Genomic DNA, 8,685 nt, shown 5'->3' on the forward strand with positions numbered 1-8,685 from the left:
ATGCATCACTGGTCCACCTTCACTGTGGGATCTGACACATGGACCTCTTTGGTCTTAAGCACACCCCTCTTAATCAGATCAGGAATCTAACAAGATTCATCCCATCCACATTCCAGGTCCCACTGACCCCCAGAACCACACTGAGAGTGGGGTTTAGGACAGCAGGCTACAGACCAGGTCACTGTGCTCACGGTCACCCAGGCAGTGGACACTGGAGTAGTAATGACATGAGAATCAGCTTTGTCTCCCATATCAGAGCACTCACCCACGTATTGTTCCCTACAGCTTACAGGCAAGACCCCAGGGTGGGGAGCACGACTCTGCCCCTGCAGCAAGGGGCGCTGAGGAGCCAGGAGGGACTCACACAGGTATGTGCCCATGAATGGGGTGTGGACCATGCCACAGGAAAATAGAGAAGTCCTTGGAGGCTGTGACAAAAAGGAAGCCCACACTCCGGGGCCAGGAGAGGGGCCGTGTTTCCTTCCCTAATTGCCCGTTTTTCTCCTCTGGGCTCATTGCCACCGTGACCTTGACCTGGACCATTCAGAGACATCACATGCGTGTCTGTGCTGACACGAGCTCCCCAGCACAGCAGGAGCCCATGTCCCCTGCAGCGTCTCTGAGTCTGGGAACCCATCCATGGTGAGGACCAAGGGTTGTGGGGATGAAGGAGACCCATGAGGGAGGCTTGGGAGGGAAGGACCTGCCCTGGTCCCCTCACCTGGATGGGTCATCTCAGGAAGACTTGGGGTCCCCCTGCTGCACTGTCATGGACACCACAGCCAGTCTAGGCCTGGGGAGGGGCCGTTCCCCTTCCTGTGAGGCTACTGATGTGACAACCCTGTGACAGGCAGGACTGGCTCCGTGTGGCCACACCCTGTGTGTTTGTCTGTCCTGTGGTCACAGTGGGCCCTCCGTCTGCAGAGCCAGAACCAGAGAGAGGAGACGCCATGACCCCCACCTTTACGGCTCTGTTCTGTCTCGGTGAGATCTGAGGAGGGGAGGGGACGCCCTAGTCTGGGAGGGACATGCCCCACAGACAGGTCATGATCTCTTGGAGACTCCAGGCACAGGAGGCTCATGGGGAGGAGGGGATCTGCTAGGATTTGGAGCAAACCTCTCATAGGGACTCTCTTCCAGGGCTGAGTGTGAGCCCCTGGACCCAAGTACAGACAGGTGAGTCTGTCCCCAGGGGTCCCAATCCCACCTCCTCACTGGGGACAGGAGTCACCCACCAGGAAGTGGGGGATGGAGACCAACAGCTCTGGGCTGACAGAGTGGGACGTCTGGGGGTTTGGTGCTGAGATGGGACCTGGGGGTGGGGAAGGTCTGAGTCCCAGCCTCTGTTTCCTTCCAGGGACCCGCCCCAAACCCACCATCTGGGCTGAGCCAAGCTCTGTGATGCCCTGGGGGACACCTGTGACCATCTGGTGTCATGGGAGCCTGAAGGCCCAGGAGTACCGCCTGCGTAAAGAGGGAGACTCATGGAACTGGGACTCACAGAAGCCGCTGGAGCCTGGGGACAAGGCCAACTTCTCCATCACACACATGACAGATGTACATGCAGGAAGATACCGCTGTGACTATCTCAGTCCCACTGGCTGGTCAGAGCCCAGTGACCCCCTGGAGCTGGTGGTGGTGACAGGTGTGAGCCCACTCAGGGTCCCAGACTCAGACTCTGACCTCAGGAAGGGGGAACTCTCAGGGGTCTCCCTAACACAGCCCAGCCTGGGGATAATGTGAGGGTCTGAGCCCCATTTAACACCACCCCCTCCTCCTCTCCTAGGATCCCAGGACAAACCCAGNTTAACACCACCCCCTCCTCCTCTCCTAGGATCCCAGGACAAACCCAGCCTCTCAGCCCTGCCCAGCCCTGTGGTGACCTCAGGAGGGAACGTGACCCTCCAGTGTGCCTCATGGATGGGAATCCACAGGTTCATCCTGATGAGGGAAGGAGAGCGCCAGCCCTCCTGGACCCTGAACTCCCAGGCAGCCCCCCGTGGGGGAACCCAGGCTCTGTTCCCTGTGGGCCCCGTGACCCCTAACCACAGATGGAGGTTCAGATGCTACGGCTATTACAGCAACACCCCCCAGGTGTGGTCGTACCCCAGTGACCCCCTGGAGCTGCTGGTCTCAGGTGAGAAAGTCTGACTGTTGCCCCATATGTGTTTTGAGGAGCCAGACAGTTAACAGGGACTCTGCTCCCAGGGAGCCCCAATGAGAGGGTAGATGAGGGGACCACAGGGACTCGCAGGTCAGAGTCACGGAGGTTGACAGACAGTGAGACCCGGGGGTCAGAACAGGAGAAGGGGAGGCTTGGGGAGACTCAGCCCCTGCTATCCATGGCTGGTCTCTCCCAGGTGTGTCGGGGAAGCCCTCCCTCCTGACCCAGCAGGGCCCTGTTGTGACCTCTGGACAGAGCCTGACTCTCCAGTGTCACTCTGATGTCAGATACGACAGATTCGCTCTGTCCAAGGAGGGGGCACCTGACCCTCCCCGGCAGCTTGGCCGGCAGCCCCAGGCTGGACTCTCTGGGGCAGACTTCCCTCTGGGCCCTGTGAGACCCTCCCATGGGGGCCGGTACACATGCTATGGTGGACACACTCTCTCCTCCAAGTGGTCGGCCCCCAGTGACCCCCTGGACATCCTGCTCGCAGGTGAGGGCTTACAGCATCAGTCAGGACCCCAGATTCTGCACAGGTCCTACCCCGGGATCCCCAAGTGGTGGTGGCCAGGACCAAGGCTGTGGGGTCCCCAGGGAGAGAGACACAGAGAGAGAGAGAGAGACAGGGGATGGGATGGCACAGACTTGGAGGACACAGACAGACACACTTCAGAACAAGGATTGGACAGCCCCTCACCTGCCCTTCCTCTCTCTAGGACAACTGCCTTTCACACCCTCCCTCTCGGTGCAACCAGGACCTAGGGTGGCCCCAGGAGAGAATGTGACCCTGCTGTGTCAGTCACGGAGCTCTGTGGACACTTTCCTTCTGTCCAAGGAGGGGGCAGCCGATCCCCTGCTGCGTCTTAGATCACAGTACCGAGCTGGGCAGCACCAGGCTGAATTCCCCATGAGTCCTGTGACCTCAGCCCATGAGGGGACCTACAGGTGCTACGGCTCTGCCAACAGCTCCCCCTACCTGTTGTCACAGCCCAGTGACCCCCTGGAGCTGCTGGTCTCAGGTGAGTGGCCCTGACCCTGTCCTGTCTGAGCTCTGTCAGCTCAGGACCCACGTCTCAGGTAAGCCTGACACGATAACAAACATGGTGTTCATGGGGTCTCCACAGAGGAGGGTCCTGCCCTGGAGATGTTGGGAAGATCCACAGTGTGCACCCGGGTCCCCCATCCTGCAGTCTCAGCAGAGTAAGGAGTAGGGGCTGCGTGAGGGGTGAGTGAGGATGATGGTGAGTGGACAGAGCCTCCCACTTGCCTCCTGTCCCTCCATAGCTGAATCCAATCCGTGGTGTCAGCCCCACAATACTGTGTCCAGGACAGAAGCCTCCGCACCTGCGGACACCGCTCGGCTGTCCCCGTGCTCATCTGGGGGACTCCATGCTCCTTGGTGAGCACCTGAGACCTGGGAGTGCCGATCCAGGCTCACAGGAGTCTCCAGGGAGGCTGCACCCTATGTCCATATGCAGCTGGTGACCACTCTGCATTGTGTGTGGACGCTGATCCAGTGTCCCTGTGTCTGCTTCTCACACCTTCTAGAGCAGCACCTGCAGATGAGGACAAAGGGAACTCAGGTGACAGGGACGCCAGACTCAGAAACCGTCCTCCTTCTCCTGTGTGCATTGGGTTAGATGGATTCACAGGGTCCTTGTGGGGCACAAGCTCTGGGCACTCCTGGGTCTTAGCACATTTTCAATGAGTCTCATTTATCTTTTTTGTTTGTTTATTGGTTGGTTGGTTTATTTACTTATGTAGCTCTTCTTCCCATCTCCATCCACACTGCATGCAAGTAATAACGGTGTTCCTATGACCCAGTGCCTGACCATCACCTTTCGTGGATACATATTTATATGTCTGTTGTAGATGTGTGCACACAGATCTCTCTCCCTCTCTCTCTCTCTCTCTGTGAGTGTGTGTGTGTGTGTCTAGCACTGTGGTATCTGTAAGTATTTGAAGAATGAACTAACGATCACATCCAAGGAGGAATACTGTAGGTACAGAATAAAGTGCAGACCCTGAAGGNGGTTCGTCCTGATGAAGGAAGGAGAGCGCCAGCCCTCCTGGACCCTGAACTCCCAGCCAGCCCCCCGTGGGGGCACCCAGGCCCTGTTCCCTGTGGGCCTTGTGACCCCCAGCCTCAGGTGGACGTTCAGATGCTATGGATATTACAGCAACACCCCCCCAGGTGTGGTCGGACCCCAGTGACCCCCTGGAGCTGCTGGTCTCAGGTGAGAAAATCTGACTGATGCCCCATCCGTGTTTTGAGACTCCGTTAAAAAAACAGCCACCACCATTTTGAGACAGGTTAACAGGGACTCTGCTCCCAGGGTGGACCCAAAGGGAGGGTGGGTGAGGGGACCATGGGGACTCACAGGTCAGAGTCACAGAGGGTGATGGACAGTGAGACCTGGGGGTCAAGACCGGAGAAGGGATGTTTGGGGACATTCCACCCCTGCCATCCATGGCATGTCTCTCCCAGGTGTGTCGGGAAAGCCCTCCCTGCTGACTCAACAGGGCCCTGTCATGACCTCTGGACAGAGCCTGACCCTCCAGTGTCGCTCTGATATCGGCTACGACAGATTCGCTCTGTCCAAAGAGGGGGCACCTGACCCTCCCCAGCAGGTTGGCCGGCAGCCCCAGGCTGGGTTGTCTGTGGCAGACTTTCCCCTGGGCCCTGTGAGACCCTTCCATGGAGGCCAGTATATGTGCAACGGTGGACACACCCTCGCCTCTGATTGGTCGGCCCCCAGTGACCCCCCTGGACATCCTGCTCGCAGGTGAGGGCTCACGGTGTCAGTCAGGACTGCAGACTCTGCTCAGGTCCTGCCAGGGGAGCCCAAGCTGATGGTGACTGGAACCAGGTGTATGGGGTCCCCAGGGAGAGAGAGACAGAGAGAGACAGGTGATGGGATGGGACAGACTCGGAGGACACAGACAGACTCCACAGAGCAAGGGCTGGACAGCCACTCACCTGCCCTTTCTCTCTCTAGGACAGCTGCCCTACACACCCTTCCTCTCAGTGCAGCTGGGATCCACGGTGGCCCAAGGAAAGAATAGGACCCTGCTGTGTCAGTCATGGAGCTCTGTGGACACTTTCCTTCTGTCCAAGGAGGGGGCAGCCGATCCCTCCCTGCGTCTTAGATCACAGTACCAAGCTGGGCAGCACCAGGCTGAATTCCCCATGAGTCCTGTGACCTCAGCCCACGGGGGGACCTACAGGTGCTACGGCTCTTCCAGAATCTCCCCCTACCTGTTGTCACAGCCCAGTGACCCCCTGGAGCTCCTGGTCTCAGGTGAGGGTCCCTGACGATGTCCTGTCTGAGCTCTGTCAGCTCAGGACTCACGTCTCAGGAAAGCCTGACACAGTTACACATGTGGGGGCCACGGGGGCTCCACAGAGGAGGGTCCTGCCCTGGAGAGGTTGGGAAGATCCACAGTGTGCACCCAGGGTCACCCATCCTGCAGTCTCAGCAGAGTAAGGAGTAGGGGCCGCGTGGGGGGTGAGTGAGGATGATGGTGAGTAGACAGTGCCTCCCACTCACCTCCTGTCCCTCCATAGCAGAATCTGATGGTGTTGTCATCCCACGGTACACTCTCCTGGGCAGAATCCTCCCCACCCGTGGGCACCACTCTGCTGCCCCCGACCTGTGCTCACCAGGGCACCTCCATGCCCCTCGGTGCACATATGAGACCCAGGAGGGGCCAATCCCAGCTCACAGGAGTCCCCAGGGACGGTGCACCCTGTGTCCATGTGCACTGTTGTCCTCTCTACAATGTGTGTGGACGGTGGCCCAGTGTCCCTGTGTCTGCTTCTCACACCTTCTAGAGCAGCACCTGCAGATGAGGACAAAGGGAACTCAGGTGACAGGGACGCCAGACTCAGAAACCGTCCTCCTTCTCCTGTGTGCATTGGGTTAGATGGATTCACACGGTCCTTGTGTGGCACCAGCTCTGGGCACTCCCAGGTCTTAGCATGTTTACAATGAGTCTCATTTATCTTTTTTGTTTGTTTATTGGTTGGTTGGTTGGTTGGTTGGTTGGTTGGTTGGTTGGTTGATTTACTTATGTAGCTCTTCTTTGCTTCTCAATCCACACTGCATGAAAGTAATAACGGTGTTCCTAAAACCCAGTGACTGACCATCACCTTTCGTGGATACATATTTATATGCCTGTTGTAGATGTGTGCACACAGATCTCTCTCTCTCTCTCTCTCTCTGTGTGTGTGTGTGTGTGTGTGTGTTTGTGTGTGTATGTGTGTGGGGGGGCACTGTGGGTATCTGTAAGTAAATGAAGAATGAACTAACGATCACATCCAAGGAGGAATACTGTAGGTACAGAATAAAGTGCAGACCCTGAAGGAAGGGAGCTGGTTGACATGGAGGGACAGGAACCCGGCCCCAGACATGGGGCCCTCTGTGTTCCTGACAGTCAGGAGCCCTGGCACCAGACCCTCACCCATGGATGCTGCTGGGACCTCGGCTACTGAATAAGTGGAAACTGTCATCTGCAGGAACATGAGCCCAGGAGGTCTTGTGTCCCAGACTGAGCAGAGAACATGGGAGGACATGATGATTTCTGTGCTGGGAGGCCATTTTTCTCTACAACCCTGAGCTGGTGGGGCACAGCCAGAATCTATCCCAAGTGACTCAGAAGCTGAGTCTGAAATCAAAGAGAACAAGGAGGCTGAAGGAATCCAGTGAGGAGAGCAGAGGAAAGCCCTCTAGTGCAGAGAAGGGCTAGTTCAGGAACTGTACAAAAACCACATAGCGGCAGGCTGAGGATAGAGACACAGAGCAGAGGACAGGCGGGACAGGGGTCTCCAGCTCCTTCCATCTGCTTCCATCTTCCCTGCAGAAGCAGCTGGCACCGTGAGCCCACCCCAAAACAACTCAGACCCCAGCAGTGGTGAGTAGGAGAAAGTCCCAGTGATAGTTCTGGTGTGGAGGGTGTGTCCTGTCCGGGGGAGGCAGGTCCCCAGGGTGGACAAGCAGGATATGGGTGATTTGGCTCCTCTCTGACATCAGCAACCTCTCTGTCCTCATTCCTAGCCTCAGACCTCAAAGATTACACGGTGGAGAATCTGACCCGCATGGGTGTGGCTGTCTTGATCCTGGTGGTCCTTGGGATTCTGCTGCTAGAGGCTCAGCACAGCCAGAGAAGGACCCCAGACGCAGCCAGGAGCTAAACGTGAGGGGGAGCAAAGCCACCACTCCCTGTGGCAGAGCTGTGGGCATGCATCCCAGGTGCCCAGAGGGATCTGGAGGAAAGCCTGCAGCTCATGGTCGCTGATCTGTCTGCTGACAACATCGAGGGGGAGCATGGTTCAGGTGCAGGAGGTGCACCTGGGCTGCTGCCTGTCCAGGACTCGTCCCCCGTGACCCTTGGTGCTTTCCCTCCTGCATTGTTGGACATCCTGGTCTTGCCCCTCCTTCCTCATCCCTGTGACTTGAGGGTTTGTACCACAAGGCAGGGCTGGTTCATACCTTCCAACAGCGGCAGCTCTGGTCCACCTTCGTGGGATACATTTTCCTTCATTTTCCATTTCCACCTTCCCTGATGTCCACTACTGCCCTCCATCCCTCAGCCGAAAACACAGACTCTGTTTTCATAAGTAAATAAGTGGGTGGAAATCAGGTCCACATTGGAACAGATGAATCCAAAACCATTCCCTGAACCCTCTCTAGACTCACAGAGCTCTTCTGTCCTCATGCGGCAACACGTGGTGGAATCTTCCAGAAACAACACCAGTTTGAGTGAGCTCAGGGGTGTTTGAGGTGAAGTCAGTTAGGAGCTGCTACACTGGCTCCAAGGAATAAATGGGTTTTCCTTTTTTTTTTTTAGTTGTGATTTGGTGCCTTTGAATTTCATTCTGTGAGGCACCTGCCTTGGGCTCAGGTCATGATCCCAGGGTCCTGGGATGGAGTCCTGTGTTGCGGGATCGCTGCTCAGTGGGGAATCTGCTTCTCCCTCTGTCCCTCCTTCCCGTTTGTGTTCGCTCTCTGTCTCTCTCTTTCTGTCTCTCTCTCAAAAATAAACAAATAAAATCTTTAAATAAATAAATAAGTAAATGAATGTACGAATGAAGATAAAGTTGTGTGTAACCGTCCCTCAGAACAAGGTACTGACCACACATGCTTGATCGTGGACCAGCAGGGGCGCCTGGGGAGAGGATGAAACACGTCCTTGCAGTGGAGCAGCTGAGGTCACCCGCCTGCTCAGGGCGGAACTTCTGTTTTCTCCCCTTCTCCCGAGATCGCCTGTAGTTAATTAGATGATTCCTCCAAATGCCTTTACTCAACCACTAACCCCTCCTGCTTGGTCAGGCATATCTGGTTTATCTCTGTCTGCTTCCTCCTCTGCTGATTGGTACCTCGTATCTAACAAATACGGGACTGAGGAGTTGTTCTGGGCTGCGGTCTCCGCACCTGCCGACCCCTGCTCCCACTCTCGGGAAGCGGAATTGTTTGTGCCTCGTTCTTCCCCGAGTGCCGTTGGGAAGTGGCAGTTGTGAT

General features: G+C 56.6%; 1 pseudogene; it reads left to right on the forward strand.

Moving 5' to 3' along the window:
- The first annotated feature begins 935 nt into the window (after window positions 1-935).
- On the forward strand, window positions 936-7,624 carry LOC111140054 (annotated as a pseudogene).
- Window positions 7,625-8,685: the final 1,061 nt, after the last annotated feature.

The sequence above is a fragment of the Enhydra lutris genome, unplaced genomic scaffold (genome assembly GCF_002288905.1).
Source record: "Enhydra lutris kenyoni isolate GAN:26980312 unplaced genomic scaffold, ASM228890v2 scaffoldscaffold147, whole genome shotgun sequence".
NCBI lineage: Eukaryota > Metazoa > Chordata > Mammalia > Carnivora > Mustelidae > Enhydra > Enhydra lutris.